Source organism: Eleutherodactylus coqui, chromosome 12 (assembly GCF_035609145.1).
Source record: "Eleutherodactylus coqui strain aEleCoq1 chromosome 12, aEleCoq1.hap1, whole genome shotgun sequence".
NCBI classification, from domain to species: Eukaryota; Metazoa; Chordata; class Amphibia; order Anura; family Eleutherodactylidae; genus Eleutherodactylus; species Eleutherodactylus coqui.
The window spans coordinates 130,216,936-130,235,650 of record NC_089848.1 but is presented as its reverse complement, the minus strand read 5'-3'; the positions used below and the strand labels follow the sequence as shown (position 1 = coordinate 130,235,650).

The 18,715-nt window shown below is 46.1% G+C and overlaps 1 protein-coding gene across 9 annotated transcripts in view; it reads right to left on the bottom strand.

The window, feature by feature from the left end:
- KIAA1217 (KIAA1217 ortholog) overlaps nt 1–18,715 on the bottom strand; it is a 392,222-nt gene that overhangs the window by 83,714 nt on the left and 289,793 nt on the right. The window contains exon 1 of one of the 9 annotated variants that reach the window (XM_066585328.1): nt 9,143–9,452. The exons of the other annotated variants lie outside the window; for them this stretch is intronic. The gene's annotated coding sequence lies outside the window, so the exon portion shown is untranslated. Of the gene's footprint in view, nt 1–9,142; nt 9,453–18,715 lie in introns of those variants that run through there. 9 annotated transcript variants of the gene reach the window in all.

The window sequence follows — 18,715 nt, the reverse complement described above, 5'->3', positions numbered from 1 at the left end:
ACCACGGGAAGTGGGGAGTTCTCCTTCAATAGAAGTCTTCAGAGGCTGGACAGACATCTGTCTGGGATGATTTAGTGAATCCTGCACTGAGCAGGGGGTTGGACCCGATGACCCTGGAGGTCCCTTCCAACTCTACCATTCTATGAGTCTTTGGAGCAATGGTCGTGCATGCGCGGTCACCGCTCCATTCATTTCAGTGAGGCAGACAGAAATAACACAACGCTTGTACTCCCCTATCTCAAGCAGTCTCCTTGAAAGTGAGTGGAGCGCTCTTGCGCATGCGCAGCTAACACTCCATTCAATGTCCTCCTAACTGTGGGAGGATGCAGCGAGCGTTGATGAGAGAAGGACAGAGGAGAGGGGATCCCTGTTCTTGGGATCAGTGGTCATCGCTCCATTTAATGTGACGTCACTGCAGGTGAGAGAAGAGGACGGCACCTGCGGATTGGGGATAAACGGTAATTCTAGTACAACTCCTTTACATCATGGAGCTACAATTTTGTCGCTGAGTCTCCCAGACCTCTTGGAAAGCCCCCCGTCCATGCTCGGGTCCGGCGCCGCTGCGGCTATGTAAATGGATACTACAGTGTATTCAACGCATTGTCTTATCTGTGGGTGCAAAAAAGTGCAAAAAAGGAAATAAGAAGTGATTTTTACTAGGAAAACTTTCTAATGGTGCTTTTCCCACGGATGGCAGGTTCACTGGTCACATGACTAACACAATGGACAGAGCTGCACCCTGCTGCCAGCGGTCTCATAAGAGACAAGAGCTTAAATGTCACCTCAGTGACGACAGCGTACAATGCAGATATTTTCTCATGCGCTCCTGCTAGGTCAGAACAGTCATCGTATGTCCATCAAGCGGCGGGGGGCGAAGTCACAGCGGACACCGAAGAACAGGATTCGCATCGGATCAAAAGTGTTACAACAGCGAGAACTTGTCCCAAATCATTACAGGAAGAGTCGGGATCCGGGGGTCCGCACGATGGAAGGGCCTGCACCAACTCAGGCCCTTTAGGAACTACAGCTGTTCGTGAAGTCCACATATTACAGATGTAGCAGAGCTGAGTTGGTCATTAGATGTGCTGAACAACAGTGTTTTGTCTGTGGTATTACACAGAAGTGCAACGAAGGCGCGAAGAGTTAAAGAACAGCTCTGCTACATCCGTGTATCTAATGGGGACTAAACACAAACCTTCTGATACATGTAACACTTTGTATCTCTTACCGTGCTTGTACCAAGATTGCATGTTCTCCCCTAGCCACAGGCTGCCAGTTTTTAGCATACGTGGCAAGCACAGCACACTGGCCCGTGAGTAGCCACCCTTCTTTAGAGCCCATTCACAGGTGTATGCGAGCTGCGGACCTGAGCCCGGCGGGCGGTGCACCATGGCATGTCGTGATGCAGACCGATATAGCCCATGTTGCGATATTTTTCACAGGGACCATCGGTCTTCATAAAAGCTGGCACACGCGAGTAGCCTCATAGGCTAGAACGGGTCGTGTGACCCGTGCAGACTTCACTCCTTCAACTGGAAAGGGGAAATCTGCCGACGATCCGCACCAAAATCCGTGCCGAAATCTACAATCTTCGGATTTGCTGCAAATTTTTACACTATGGAATATCCACACAAATCTGCTACAGGTGAATGCAACCTTAGCAGAGAAACACCGTGCGGCACCCTACAGCCCCAGAACCAAGCTCAGTACATAAATACAGCCCCAGAACCAAGCTCACAATATAAATACAGCCCCAGAACCAAGCTCACAATATAAATACAGCCCCAGAACCAAGCTCACTATATAAATACAGCCCCAGAACCAAGCTCACTACATAAATACAGCCCCAGAACCAAGCTCACTACATAAATACAGACGCAGAACCAAGCTCACTACATAAATACAGCCGCTGAACCAAGCTCACAATATAAATACAGCCCCAGAACCAAGCTCACAATATAAATACAGCCCCAGAACCAAGCTCACAATATAAATACAGCCCCAGAACCAAGCTCACTACATAAATACAGCCGCTGAACCAAGCTCACTACATAAATACAGCCGCAGAACCAAGCTCACTGCATAAATACAGCCGCAGAACCAAGCTCACTGCATAAATACAGCCGCAGAACCAAGCTCACTGCATAAATACAGCCGCAGAACCAAGCTCACTACATAAATACAGCCGCAGAACCAAGCTCACTACATAAATACAGCCGCAGAACCAAGCTCACTACATAAATACAGCCGCAGAACCAAGCTCACTACATACAGCCGCAGAACCAAGCTCACTACATACAGCCGCAGAACCAAGCTCACTACATACAGCCGCAGAACCAAGCTCACTACATACAGCCGCAGAACCAAGCTCACTACATACAGACGCAGAACCAAGCTCACTACATACAGACGCAGAACCAAGCTCACTACATACAGACGCAGAACCAAGCTCACTACATACAGACGCAGAACCAAGCTCACTACATACAGACGCAGAACCAAGCTCACTACATACAGACGCAGAACCAAGCTCACTACATACAGACGCAGAACCAAGCTCACTACATACAGACGCAGAACCAAGCTCACTACATACAGACGCAGAACCAAGCTCACTACATACAGACGCAGAACCAAGCTCACTACATACAGACGCAGAACCAAGCTCACTACATACAGACGGCAGAACCAAGCTCACTACATACAGACGGCAGAACCAAGCTCACTACATACAGACGGCAGAACCAAGCTCACTACATACAGACGGCAGAACCAAGCTCACTACATACAGACGCAGAACCAAGCTCACTACATACAGACGCAGAACCAAGCTCACTACATACAGACGCAGAACCCAGCTCACTACATACAGACGCAGAACCCAGCTCACTACATACAGACGCAGAACCAAGCTCAGTATATAAATACAGCCGCAGAACCAAGGTCACAACATAAATACAGCCGCAGAACCAAGCTCGCTACATAAATACAGCCGCAGAACCAAGCTCGCTACATAAATACAGCCGCAGAACCAAGCTCCCTACATAAATACAGCCACAGAACCAAGCTCACTACATAAATACAGACGCAGAACCAAGCTCACTATATAAATACAGCCCCAGAACCAAGCTCACTATATAAATACAGCCCCAGAACCAAGCTCACTATATAAATACAGCCCCAGAACCAAGCTCACTATATAAATACAGCCCCAGAACCAAGCTCACTATATAAATACAGCCCCAGAACCAAGCTCACTATATAAATACAGCCCCAGAACCAAGCTCACTATATAAATACAGCCCCAGAACCAAGCTCACTATATAAATACAGCCCCAGAACCAAGCTCACTATATAAATACAGCCCCAGAACCAAGCTCGCTACATAAATACAGCCGCAGAACCAAGCTCGCTACATAAATACAGCCGCAGAACCAAGCTCGCTACATAAATACAGCCGCAGAATCAAGCTCGCTACATAAATACAGCCACAGAACCAAGCTCGCTACATAAATACAGCCGCAGAACCAAGCTCGCTACATAAATACAGACGCAGAACCAAGCTCACTACATAAATACAGACGCAGAACCAAGCTAATTACATAAATACAGATGCAGAACCAAGCTCACAATATAAATACAGACGCAGAACAAAGCTCAGTATATAAATACAGCCGCAGAACCAAGCTCAGTATATAAATACAGCCGCAGAACCAAGGTCACAACATAAATACAGCCGCAGAACCAAGCTCACTACATAAATACAGCCGCAGAACCAAGCTCGCTACATAAATACAGCCGCAGAACCAAGCTCGCTACATAAATACAGCCGCAGAACCAAGCTCGCTACATAAATACAGCCGCAGAACCAAGCTCCCTACATAAATACAGCCACAGAACCAAGCTCACTACATAAATACAGACGCAGAACCAAGCTCACTACATAAATACAGACGCAGAACCAAGCTAATTACATAAATACAGACGCAGAACCAAGCTCACTACATAAATACAGACGCAGAACCAAGCTCAGTATATAAATACAGCCGCAGAACCAAGCTCAGTATATAAATACAGCCGCAGAACCAAGGTCACAACATAAATACAGCCGCAGAACCAAGCTCGCTACATAAATACAGCCGCAGAACCAAGCTCGCTACATAAATACAGCCACAGAACCAAGCTCACTACATAAATACAGACGCAGAACCAAGCTCACTACATAAATACAGACGCAGAACCAAGCTCACTACATAAATACAGACGCAGAACCAAGCTAATTACATAAATACAGACGCAGAACCAAGCTCACTACATAAATACAGACGTAGAACCAAGCTCACTACATAAATACAGACGCAGAACCAAGCTCACTACATACAGACGCAGAACCAAGCTCACTACATACAGACGCAGAACCCAGCTCACTACATACAGACGCAGAACCCAGCTCACTACATACAGACGCAGAACCCAGCTCACTATATAAATACAGCCCCAGAACCAAGCTCACTATATAAATACAGCCCCAGAACCAAGTTCACTATATAAATACAGCCCCAGAACCAAGCTCACTATATAAATACAGCCCCAGAACCAAGCTCACTATATAAATACAGCCCCAGAACAAAGCTCACTATATAAATACAGCCCCAGAACCAAGCTCACTATATAAATACAGCCCCAGAACCAAGCTCACTACATAAATACAGCCGCAGAACCAAGCTCGCTACATAAATACAGCCGTAGAACCAAGCTCGCTACATAAATACAGCCGTAGAACCAAGCTCGCTACATAAATACAGCCGCAGAACCAAGCTCGCTACATAAATACAGCTGCAGAACCAAGCTCGCTACATAAATACAGCCGCAGAACCAAGCTCGCTACATAAATACAGCCCCAGAACCAAGCTCGCTACATAAATACAGCCCCAGAACCAAGCTCACTATATAAATACAGCCCCAGAACCAAGCTCACTATATAAATACAGCCCCAGAACCATGCTCGCTACATAAATACAGCCGTAGAACCAAGCTCGCTACATAAATACAGCCGCAGAACCAAGCTCGCTACATAAATACAGCCGCAGAACCAAGCTCGCTACATAAATACAGCCCCAGAACCAAGCTCACTATATAAATACAGCCCCAGAACCAAGCTCGCTACATAAATACAGCCGCAGAACCAAGCTCGCTACATAAATACAGCCGCAGAACCAAGGTCACAACATAAATACAGCCGCAGAACCAAGCTCACTACATAAATACAGCCGCAGAACCAAGCTCGCTACATAAATACAGCCGCAGAACCAAGCTCGCTACATAAATACAGCCGCAGAACCAAGCTCCCTACATAAATACAGCCACAGAACCAAGCTCACTACATAAATACAGCCGCAGAACCAAGCTCACTACATAAATACAGCCGCAGAACCAAGCTCACTACATAAATACAGACGCAGAACCAAGCTCACTACATAAATACAGACGCAGAACCAAGCTCACTACATAAATACAGACGCAGAACCAAGCTCAGTATATAAATACAGCCGCAGAACCAAGGTCACAACATAAATACAGCCGCAGAACCAAGGTCACAACATAAATACAGCCGCAGAACCAAGCTCGCTACATAAATACAGCCGCAGAACCAAGCTCGCTACATAAATACAGCCGCAGAACCAAGCTCGCTACATAAATACAGCCGCAGAACCAAGCTCGCTACATAAATACAGCCGCAGAACCAAGCTCGCTACATAAATACAGCCGCAGAACCAAGCTCGCTACATAAATACAGCCACAGAACCAAGCTCACTACATAAATACAGACGCAGAACCAAGCTCACTACATAAATACAGACGCAGAACCAAGCTCACTACATAAATACAGACGCAGAACCAAGCTAATTACATAAATACAGACGCAGAACCAAGCTCACTACATAAATACAGCCGCAGAACCAAGCTCACTACATAAATACAGACGCAGAACCAAGCTCACAACATAAATACAGACGCAGAACCAAGCTAATTACATAAATACAGACGCAGAACCAAGCTCACTACATAAATACAGACGCAGAACCAAGCTCACTACATAAATACAGACGCAGAACCAAGCTCACTACATAAATACAGCCGCAGAACCAAGGTCACAACATAAATACAGCCGCAGAACCAAGCTCACTACATAAATACAGCCGCAGAACCAAGCTCACTACATAAATACAGCCGCAGAACCAAGCTAATTACATAAATACAGGCCCAGAACCAAGCTCACAACATAAATACAGACGCAGAACCAAGCTCAGTATATAAATACAGTACCAAAACCAGGCTCACAACATAAACGCACACCCAGTACCAAGCTAATTACATAAATACAGGCCAAGAACCAAGCTCACAACATAAATACAGACCCACAACACTCCCAAAAATGATATATCTTCTATAAGACAACCTTTATAATGTGGTGGTCTTAGATACAGCAGCTCATCTCCAAATAAACCTCTAAATCATACAGTTAACATATAATGCACTCAAACACTGCTTCTACGCTGTGATAGTGTTTACAGTGCAGATACCTCCAATGACCACAGGTGATGTCTCTGTATTCGGTTTTCTTCCTTCTGAACCAAGACGGTCACTGAGACGTCTTCTAGCTACGCCTCTCTGCTGCACACTCTCCCCATCCTTTTGTTGCAAGCCTTAGCTTTGTATTAAGACTCTTCATCAAACTGTGCTACCTGTGTTTTACATAGGACTGCAAGCATAGCAGACTGATGAAAAACTGGGTATACCTACAGTTTTCATTATATACAAAGCTAATAAGTGGGTATGCCTGCAGTCCTATGTAAATCCAGAGGTAGCACACTATGATGAAGACTAGGTATCTATGGTTTTACATAGGACTGCCAGCATACCAGATATATTATTTTTGATAATGACTCTTCATTACAACATGCTACCTGTGGATTTGCATATGACTGCTGGCATACCCACTGTATTATCTTTCAATAATGACTGGTCAGCATAATGTGCTGCATGTTAATTTACATAGGACTGCAGACATAGTACTCAGTGATAAATCATGATATAATGACCATTCATCACAACAGATTTACATAGGACTGCAAATGTCTTTTTTGCATTATCTTTATAAAATGAGTGTCAGTGTGTCGTCTGTAAATTTACATAGGACTGCAGGTATTACGACTGCATTATCACTATGTAGTGAATTGTCCATCACAATGTGCTATTTACATAGGACTACAAGTATCCCCATTATATTGTCTTCATATAACAAATAATCTCAACGTGTTTTCTGTGCATGTACATAGGACTGCATGAACACATTATCTTTATTTGAGTCTTCATCACCATATGTTACCTATTACAGTTTACCACTAAATTTACACAGGACTGCAGGTTTCATTGAATTTTTGTGTAATTAATCTGTATTACAATGTGTTGATGTATGGATTTACATGGGGCTGCAGTTAACCTATTATATTGTCTGTATATGACCAACACCATGTTATTTGATTTGCATGGGACTGCAAGCACCATTACTGTATAACGAATCTCTGTTGGGTTATCTGTGGATTTAAATAGAGCTGGGTGTGTCCAATTGCATATCTTTATGAGACTAATACACATTATTTTTGAATTTACATGGGACTGCAGGTCTTCCACTAGCCCTATTTTTGCATAATGATTTACCTAGGAATGCAAGTACCCCTGTCATTTTTATTTTAAAATTAATCATTATTTTAATGTGTTAGGTGTGGATTTTCATAGGACTGTATGCATGGGCAGGTATCCTGCTAGCACGTTTTTGTATAATGAGTCATCACAGTGTGTCGTCAGCAGATTTACATAGGACTGCAGGTATACCCATTTCATTTTTATGTAATCGTCATTACAATGTTATGTATAGATTTACGTGTGACAGCAGATATACCCCTTACATTGTTTTTATGTGAGTCTTTATCACTATGTTTTAGCCCTGACTTTACATAGGACTGCAAGTATTGTCATCACATTATCTTTCTATGAGTCTAATACCATGTCATACCCTTGAATTTACATGGGACTGAACCCCCACCCTGCCCCCCAGCATTATTATTATATAACAAATCTGCACTTCAATGTGTGCTCTGTGGATTTACATGGGACTGCAATCATTCAACTAGCAGTTGTTTTGTATAAGTCATCAGCAGCACGTTTCCAGCAGATTTACATAGGACTGCAGATACCCTCTAGCATCTTTATTTTATAACGAATCTTCATTTCAATGTATTTTGCATATGGTGGTTTTACATAGGACTGCATGTATCCAATTACATTATCTTTATATGAGTCTTTATCACATATTACCCTTGCATTTGCATGGGACTGCAGGTATCCTGCTAGCACTATTTTTGTATAATGAATCATCGCAGTGTGTTATCAGCAGAATTACATAGGGCTGCAGCTATACCCATTGCATTCTTATATAATCTTCATCACAATGTTACGTGTGGATTTACATAGGACTGCAGGTACCCCCCAACTGTATAATAAATCTTCATTTCAATGTGGTCTCTCTGGATTTACATGGGACTGCAAGTATTTCACTAGCACTGTCTTTGTATAATGATTCATCATTACGGGATGTTTTCAGAGGATTTACATAGGAGTGCAGCACCCTTCTAGCATTTTTATTTTAGAAGGAATCTTCAGTTCAATGTGTTATTTGTTATTTTACATAGGACTGTATGTATCCAATTACTTTATCTTTATGTGAGTCTTTATGACTATGCCCTACCCCTGGATTTACATGGGACTGCAGGTATAACCCTATCACTATTATTGTGTAATGAATCTTCGTTTCAATGTGGTATCTGTAGATTTACATGGGGCTGTCAGTATTCCGCTAGCACTATTATTGTATGCCGATTCTTCACTGCAGTGTGTTATCAGCAGAAGAACACCCACCATATTAGTTATCCTGATGCACAAGAGAAGCTCTTAAGAGTTAAAGGACACATTCAGCTCTGCTACATCTAATGATCGGGCACGCAGCCCACGGAGCCTCCGACCCCCGGGACCGCAGCAGCTACAGGTACCGCGCGGACGAGGGTCGGTGCAGCAGCCTTACCTTACATGTCAGCCGGGGAGCGCGGCGAGAATAATCGGAGGTGAGACGTGATCGGTCACTGCAGCTGCCGCCGTCTACAGTCCGTCCAGCCGCCTAGGAGCGGCGTGATCCGGTGGAGTGCGGACTGCAGGCACCGCTGCTCCCCGCTCACTGCCGACTGCAATCCTCATCACAATGTCCTATTAACTCCGTCCTTGCCAGAGTGCACAGAGCATCGCCAGCGAGGAAACACGTGATGTATCCAAATACAACCCGCCGGTGCCAACCGCTCAGTGCCAAGGAGAGCCCCCGGGTCCGGGCACCCAGCGCTCAGTGCCAAGGAGAGCCCCCGGGTCCGGGCACCCAGCGCTCAGTGCCAAGGAGAGCCCCCGGGTCCGGGCACCCAGCACTCAGTGCCAAGGAGAGCCCCCGGGTCCGGGCACCCAGCGCTCAGTGCCAAGGAGAGCCCCCGGGTCCGGGCACCCAGCGCTCAGTGCCAAGGAGAGCCCCCGGGTCCGGGCACCCAGCGCTCAGTGCCAAGGAGAGCCCACCGGTCCGGGCACCCAGCGCTCAGTGCCAGGGAGAGCCCACCGGTACGGGCACCCAGCGCTCAGTGCCAAGGAGAGCCCCCGGGTCCGGGCACCCAGCGCTCAGTGCCAGGGAGAGCCCCCGGGTCCGGGCACCCAGCACTCAGTGCCAAGGAGAGCGGAGAGCCCCCGGGTCCGAGCACCCAGCACTCAGTGCCAAGGAGAGCGGAGAGCCCCCGGGTCCGAGCACCCAGCGCTCAGTGCCAAGGAGAGCCCCCGGGTCCGGGCACCCAGCGCTCAGTGCCAAGGAGAGCGGAGAGCCCCCGGGTCCGAGCACCCAGCACTCAGTGCCAAGGAGAGCGGAGAGCCCCCGGGTCCGAGCACCCAGCGCTCAGTGCCAAGGAGAGCCCCCGGGTCCGGGCACCCAGCGCTCAGTGCCAAGGAGAGCGGAGAGCCCCCGGGTCCGAGCACCCAGCACTCAGTGCCAAGGAGAGCGGAGAGCCCCCGGGTCCGAGCACCCAGCGCTCAGTGCCAAGGAGAGCCCCCGGGTCCGGGCACCCAGCGCTCAGTGCCAAGGAGAGCCCACCGGTACGGGCACCCAGCGCCAAGGAGAGCCCCCGGGTCCAGGCACCCAGCGCTCAGTGCCAAGGAGAGCCCACCGGTACGGGCACCCAGCGCTCAGTGCCAAGGAGAGCGGAGAGCCCCCGGGTCCGAGCACCCAGCGCTCAGTGCCAGGGAGAGCCCCCGGGTCCGAGCACCCAGCCGCCGCACTGCCAGGCGCTCCGGGCTCTGCGCTACAAACTTCGCCTCCCAGCAAGTTCCACTGTGATACTGGGAGGAGAGAAAGAGGAGAAGTCACCGCGATGTCGCCCGACGACAAGATGCATTAGAATCACAATGTGCGGCGCGGAAAAATATGTCGGACGGCGTTATGGAAAGTCCTGGAGGAATCAAATGGGTCATCGAGCTGCATTACTGCCAGGGGATGTGAAGAGAAAGAACATCCCTGCATCTGGCATCCGGTAATCCGGAAAGTCAGAAAATCCGGCTCTTGTTTTCTACCCTAGAAGTGTAATATAATGAGGAATGTCCCATGCCCCGAAAAATACGACTGCGCCACGAAGAAAGTCTGCGAAATACAACATCACGGGAACAGATTTCTGTCCTCATATAGTTACACAGTTCATCAGGTTAGGAAAAAAGACACAGATGATTAGAAGTGTGTTCTAGAACAGCGGTCCCCAACTCCAGTCCTCAGGGACCCCAACAGGTCATGTTTTCAGGATATCCTATGGCAAGAACACCTGTGGAAATGTCTGAGGCTCCGGCAATAATTACATCACCTGTGCAACACTGAGGAAATCCTGAAAACATGACCTGTTGGGGGTCCCTGAGGACTGGAGTTGGAGAACACTGTTCTAGAACATCCAATAATCCAGAATATCTAATAATCTGACATTTATCAGATTAAAGGAATTTTACAGTATATGCAGGTATATATAGTACATCGTAGATAGAGGAGATATGGGAAATAAATAGACATAAGATCGTTCAATAGATGGATGATACATAGATTAGATATGAGATAGATATGACAGACAGATAGATAGATAGATAGATAGATAGATAGATAGATAGATAGATAGATAGATAGATAGATAGATAGATAGATAGATAGATAGATAGATAGATAGATAGATAGATAGATAGATAGGAAGATAGATAGATAGATAGATAGATAGATAGGAAGATAGATAGATAGATAGGAGATAGATATGAGGATAGATATGAGGATAGATAGATAGGTAGGTAGGAGATAGATATGAGGATAGATAGATAGATAGGAGATAGATATGAGGATAGATAGATAGGAGATAGATATGAGGATAGATAGATAGGAGATAGATATGAGGATAGATAGATAGGAGATAGATAGGAGGATAGATAGGAGGATAGATAGGAGGATAGATAGATAGATAGGTAGGAGATAGATAGGAGGATAGATAGATAGATAGATAGATAGGAGATAGATAGATAGATATGAGATAGATAGATAGGTAGGAGATAGATATGAGGATAGATAGATAGGAGATAGATAGATATGATGATAGATAGGAGGATAGATAGATAGATAGATAGGAGATAGATAGATAGATATGAGATAGATAGATAGATAGGAGATAGATAGATAGGAGATAGATAGATAGATAGATAGATAGGAGATAGATATGAGGATAGGAGATAGATAGATAGGAGATAGATAGGAGATAGATAGATAGGAGATAGATAGATAGATATGAGATAGATAGATATGAGATATATATATATATATATCTGTGTCATATCTATCTATCTGACACAGATAGATAGATATATGACGCAGATAGATATGACGCAGATAGATAGATATATATGCCACAGATATATATATATATATATTACACAGATAGATAGATATGAGATAGATAGATAGATAGATATGACACAGATGGATAGATATGACATAGATATTAGATAGATAGCCCCGGAGCTCTATGCTCATGGGAGGACCTAGATGCCAAAAGTATCCCCACCCAGCTCCAAGAGAGTTCAGTCCAAGGGAGTTGTTAGTAACAGATAGAGAGCAGAAGGAAGGCAGAGACAGTTCAGTATTAGTGCAGTGTGGAGGGTGTAGAAGAGCTCAGACTAGAAGAAGGAAATATTGAGAAAAAAAGAAAGAGAAGATTTAAAGAAAGCTGGATGGAAGCAGACAGAGATATACATTCCCCACATCATGATCTAGAGAGCGGTATCTCCAGTACTAGATACGACACATGATCTAGAGAGCGGTATCTCCAGTACTAGATACGACACATGATCTAGAGAGCGGTATCTCCAGTACTAGATACGACACATGATCTAGAGAGCGGTATCTCCAGTACTAGATACGACACATGATCTAGAGAGCGGTATCTCCAGTACTAGATACGACACATGATGTAGAAAGCGGTATCTTCAGTACTAGATACGACACATGATGTAGAGAGCGGTATCTCCAGTACTAGATACGACACATAATATAGAGAGCGGTATCTCCAGTACTAGATACGACACATGATATAGAGAGCGGTATCTCTAGTACTACATACGACATATGATATAGAGAGCGGTATCTCCAGTACTAGATACGACACATGATATAGAGAGCCGTATCTCCAGTACTAGATACGACACATGATGTAGAGAGCGGTATCTCCAGTACTAGATACGACACATGATATAGAGAGCGGTATCTCCAGTACTAGATACGACACATGATATAGAGAGCGGTATCTCCAGTACTAGATACGACACATGATATACAGAGCGGTATCTCCAGTACTAGATACGACACATGATATAGAGAGCGGTATCTCCAGTACTAGATATGACACATGATATAGAGAGCCGTATCTCCAGTACTAGATACGACACATGATATAGAGAGCGGTATCTCCAGTACTAGATACGACACATGATATAGAGAGCGGTATCTCCAGTACTAGATACGACACATGATATAGAGAGCCGTATCTCCAGTACTAGATACGACACATGATATAGAGAGCGGTATCTCCAGTACTAGATACAACACATGATATAGAGAGCGGTATCTCCAGTACTGGATATGACACATGATATAGAGAGCGGTATCTCCAGTACTAGATACGATACACTGGCCTGATGGCGGTATCTCCAGTCACCAAACTGCGGATTGTTGGGAACGGGAATTGGACCACTTTGGATGTGACTGAACTTTATCTGGAAGCTGCAATGAAAGTGAGATTCACCCGTTTCTCCTCCCCCGTCTCCTGGAGCGCCTTCTCACTGGGGTCTACCTGCACTATGCCATGTACTACACCACCTTCCAGGGGAAGTGACTACAACCCCCAGCGAATGGGAGTCAGAGTATTTTAGCCATTGGGAGAACTCGAGGTGACACCCCATAACTGCCACTCACTACATAAAGAGGAGATAAAGAGAGAGAGAGAGAGAGAGAGAGAGAGGGATGCAGAGGAGAGACAGAGAGATACAGGAGTGTAAGATAGAGAGAGGAAGAGAAGTAGAGAGTGTAAGATGCAGATAGGAGATTGATATGAGAGAGAGAGAGAGAGAGAGAGAGATACCATGTAAATAAACTAAAATCCCCTAAAAAGGGCGGATTAGATGATCCATGTGGTCATTTTCAGCCACACCCATGTGGCATGCACAATGGGCATCACTACCATCCAGGCACTATGGGCATCACTACCATCCAGGCACAATGGGCATCACTACCATCCAGGCACTATGGGCATCACTACCATCCAGGCACTATGGGCATCACTACCATCCAGGCACTATGGGCATCACTACCATCCAGGCACTATGGGCATCACTACCAAGGAGTATTCGGACTGCCATTATGGAGTCAGGAAGGAATTTTTTTTCCCAAATGGGCTAAATTGGCTTCTGCCTCATTGGAGGTTTTTGCCTTCCTCTGGATCAACAAGGGGATGGAAACAGGCTGAACTAGCTGGACATTGTCTTGATTCAGCCTAACCTACTATGTTACCATCCGGGCACTAAGGGCATCACTACCATCCGGGCACTAAGGGCATCACTACCATCCAGGCACTAAGGGCATCACTACCATCCAGGCACTAAGGGCATCACTACCATCCAGGCACTAAGGGCATCACTACCATCCGGGCACTAAGGGCATCACTACCATCCGGGCACTAAGGGCATGACTACCATCCAGGCACTATAGCATCACTATGAGCATTTTTGATTTGCTCTTCACCTTTCTCCTGGAATTCCACTTTAAAAAGAAGCTTCGAATCTAACGGTCTAGATCTGCGTTCATCAGGTGGGCGGAGACCTTCTCCAGCCTTACCCCTCCTCCTCATCCCTTCGTGATCTCCGATATTAATCATATGAAGTTCCTTTTTCCGGGGGGGTCAGGACGCGCTTCTCCTGCAGTGATGAGGAGGGTCTCCCATCAGATTTCACCTTCAGAAAAGGGGAACATGAATTTTTATGAGAAAGTGAACCTCCCCTTTAAGTTGTTGGAAAGTCCTAAAATTGCCCCATGATTCAGTAGGAGTAAATCGAATGCAGGAACTGATGCCAACTGTGATGCTGAATATGCCAAATTCTAGTACGCACCATTAACAACCGGGTTCCATGGACAAAAGAAATTACACGTAGCCGCTGAAGGCAAACAAAAGCGGATTTTCATTAGTCTATCTGGGGTTATACGGTCATACACGCCGCACTACAAGGCCGACCGCCCACATAGGGTGCAAAATCAGACTATACTGCAAGTGCCTTTAACCCCATCCTCCACATTTCTGCATCCCACTGTGGTCTTCCTCCTAAGTTTCGAAGGTTTCTAAGAATTTTGGTAGGGAAAAGAGTTGTGTTACTTCTGTTGCAGAGGGAGGTCATGGGAACTACCGGAGATACAAAGTGCTCGACCATTCCCAACAGTCCTGCTGAAATGAATGAAGCGGCGCCTATGCATGCGTGGCTATTGCTTCATTCAATGACAGCACTGCGGGTGGGAGAAGCCAAACCGAAAGTGAGGAGGATTGGGGAAACAGGACCCCTGTTATTGGGATCGGTGGGGGTCCCAGTGGTTGGATTTCCACCATCTATCATCCCGCCTCTGTAATACCCCTTTAAATTAGTGGTGTGTCTAGATTGGATGGTGATGGGAAAGCTGGGTGCACACACTGGCTCTATGAGAGGCAAGCCTGGCATTTGCACAAAACCTACTGGCATCACGGACAGTGGGGAAGACTCTGCTGTAACCATGGCACAACATATGCAGATGATGCCCCCGGTCACGAGCAGCAGGAGAAGGCCAGCGGTCTACAAAGGTTTCTACCTGTGCTGCGTCTCCCATCCCCCGCCCTGTAATGAACCAGTGATGAAACTCCTGTCCGATATATTGGCTTCCAGTCACGGATGACGGCAAGGACTTGGCCCCCGATTGACATATTTATGAGGAACTATCGATGCATATTGATTGCCCTGCTCTTCTGTTTTCGCCGGCTCCTCCGGCTCCGTCTCTGTCTTTTCATTATGTAATCTATAACTGTTCTCCCGTCTCGCCTTGTCCGTCACGCAGCGACATACAGAAGCCATGATTCTGACAGCTCCTCTCTTCTTAGTCGGGATGACATCTTTACAATTCACAATGAGTCTCTGAAAATGACCTCAACGGTTTTAAACGACCAACGAAACTGCCGGCGTGGAACGTTCTGAGGCTCGGCGGGTCTGCTACTTAGCAGATAGGAAGTTCGGATAACGGTATGAGGCAGAGAGAGGAAATTTACCATCCGGCCGGCCTCTGGTAGAGCATATTCCATGGTAATACCGCGACACAACGCTCTCACCAGGGCGCCCGTTTATTTAATCTTTGGGTGCACAAGATATGACCCTGAAGGCTGCAGTTAAAGTGCACCTGGTATAAGCAGGGTGTCCCAAACCCTTATAAGGCGAAGTGTGAAATGGCACCCCTCCCACCCTGGCAAAAAATACTCATTTTACAGGTACTGAAAGAGCCGAGCACAGAATACCGAACACATATTTGAAGCATTAAGACTTAAGACTGAAGTAACAAAGTAATAGCGCCCCTTGCAGTGGCCCCTATAGTAAAAGGGCCTCCCTTAATGGCCCCAGTAGTAATAGTGACCCTCTTAAAGACCCAGCTAGTGACCCCAGTAGTCATAGTGGTGGATGGCAACCTTCCGACCCATTTGAGGTCATGCAGCCTGCCACCTGAACGCACTTGTGAGACTACATTTCACAGCACGTTACTCTATTAAAGTAGTGCACCTATGCAATTTGTGTAGCCTGACAGTGATTATATGTCAATGACTCTGCAAACTGTGTGATGCGCCGAATGACAGTTTAGTGCCTTAACCCTTTGCAATCCAATTTTGATTCATGGTTTCCTAGAAAGCTCCCTCTTTCTGCCATTATACAATGGCGCTATCTGCTGGCTAGAGCCAGTACTGCGGTATGGGGCATGCTGAAGAGGCCCCCGACAACAAAGCGGCCAGTAATCTACAGTAAGAATACCCTGTCGGACATCTTCTGACATCAGAGCTGTACAGCCTTTAATCAGAATGTCTTTAGACGTCAGACAGCGGATTGGAAAGGGTTAAACAGATTTACCACATGCTACATCTGTAGGTCTTCTATCTTTCCAGAAACAGCGCCACATGGATAGAAAAAAGCAGATCCTTATTTGTAATCTCAGGTCAATTGCTGCTAATGTGCCCTAGTAGAGTCATGGCGAGTCCCCCACTTGGCATTCCCTTCTATGATCCAAAGAGGAGAACCACTAATTAATAGTCAAACAGGTAACAAAAAGGATAATCACTTGGTGCTGCTGTCAAAAGCAAGAGGAGTACTGATGCCTAATGGTGAGAAGCACTTTACTGCAGAGGTAATGCATTTCAGCATTGAATCAACACCTTCATCAGAGCAATAAAGTGCACCTCTACCTCTGCAATAAAGTGCTTCAGACTATTAAATACTGCTCTTGGTTTTGGTAGCAGCACCCGCCCTCCTGCATTCTTTACAAATGTATTACACAGTCTGCCATACATTCAGAAGACTGACATGTGATACTGCACATTCCCTGCAGTCATAGCTGTGGAGAGAATGTCTGTCCACTAGGGGAGTTGAGTGGGACTACAAATTCTCCATCATCACATCACAAATTCTCTGGCATCACATGGGCTTTAGATGCCTGCAGTCTGACACCCCACTGGGTGCAGCTTTCCAATAGCTGTGCGATATCCAGAATTTTTGTTTGATAGGATATTGTTTCCATCTACTCCGTAGAATGTTTTTGAGTGGGCGGTGCCAATGTAGTCTACATGTGATGAACTCACATGATTGGGTATCACACTAAATGCCGGTGTCAATATTGACATTGTGCCAGGAATCTACTAAAGAGAAAATAAACAAGATGCAGAAACCAACTGAGGGGAAAAGCAATGGCAATGAAATCAGGCCTCCACTTCTTGCAGCACTTTACAGTTTTTGGGTCTACAACCGTAGGCATGTATCCGCAGGATCCACGTATCAGGGGGCAGAACCTAGTCCTCCCATAATGTCGAGAGTTCCTGGGTATCTTGAAACAATATCCATGGGGGCCGAAGCTGGAAGAATTTGTCACATGGGTCATGATCCTGAGCTATGGGCTTCTCTAACCTATAAATCTCCGAAAATGTGTTGTGCCTGTAGAAGAGGAACTTGAGGGGATCTGCAATGGTGCGGTAAAACAAGGCAAGCTGAAGGAAAAAGTGTAAGAGACCCATCTTCAGAGAAGAGAGGGACCCAGGGGTAATGGAGGGCAATGCCATCTCTGGGGACCACCGGAAGTCATTACAACGAACTTCATTGTAGAGAGAATTACTAGATTGTCAGAAAGGAGCAATTTTTTTCATATTCCCACCAAATGTGAGCATTGGTACCACGAGTCGTTCCACAACACCAGCAAAGGGGAGAACATTCCGGGTAGAAATCAGTTGGCAGAAGTTCTGAGGTGGACATGATGGCCCAGTAACACATGGGAACACCACATTTGGTAGGGACATCATACGTCATGTCAGCCACATGTCACAGTTATATACCCTAGGGCTCTGGTTTCCGGGGGTGGTGCAGTAGAGATGGCATTGAGTCTGACAATAGGCATGGAGTTTGCGCAGAGGAGCCGGAGGCATTGTGACAAAGAGGTCACCAAATAATACTGGACTCAGCTGGCAGAGCAAGAAAACGTCTGAATGATGAGATTTGTGAGAAATTGAGACTGTCGGAGCGAATATCCACCACTATCTCCATCCGTAGGCCATTCCAGTCCTGCTGACTGTTGCCCTTCTTGCGGCTAGTGCGGTCCAGTTTCCTCCACCATTACAGACAATTCAGCTGAATCTCAGGTCCAGTTCTGCTCTTTGTGCGACTCCCAATGTTTGCTGGAATATCCACCATTTTCTTTTTGGTAACTCTACACAGATCCAACATTCAGAGTCCAAAAGCAGAGCGG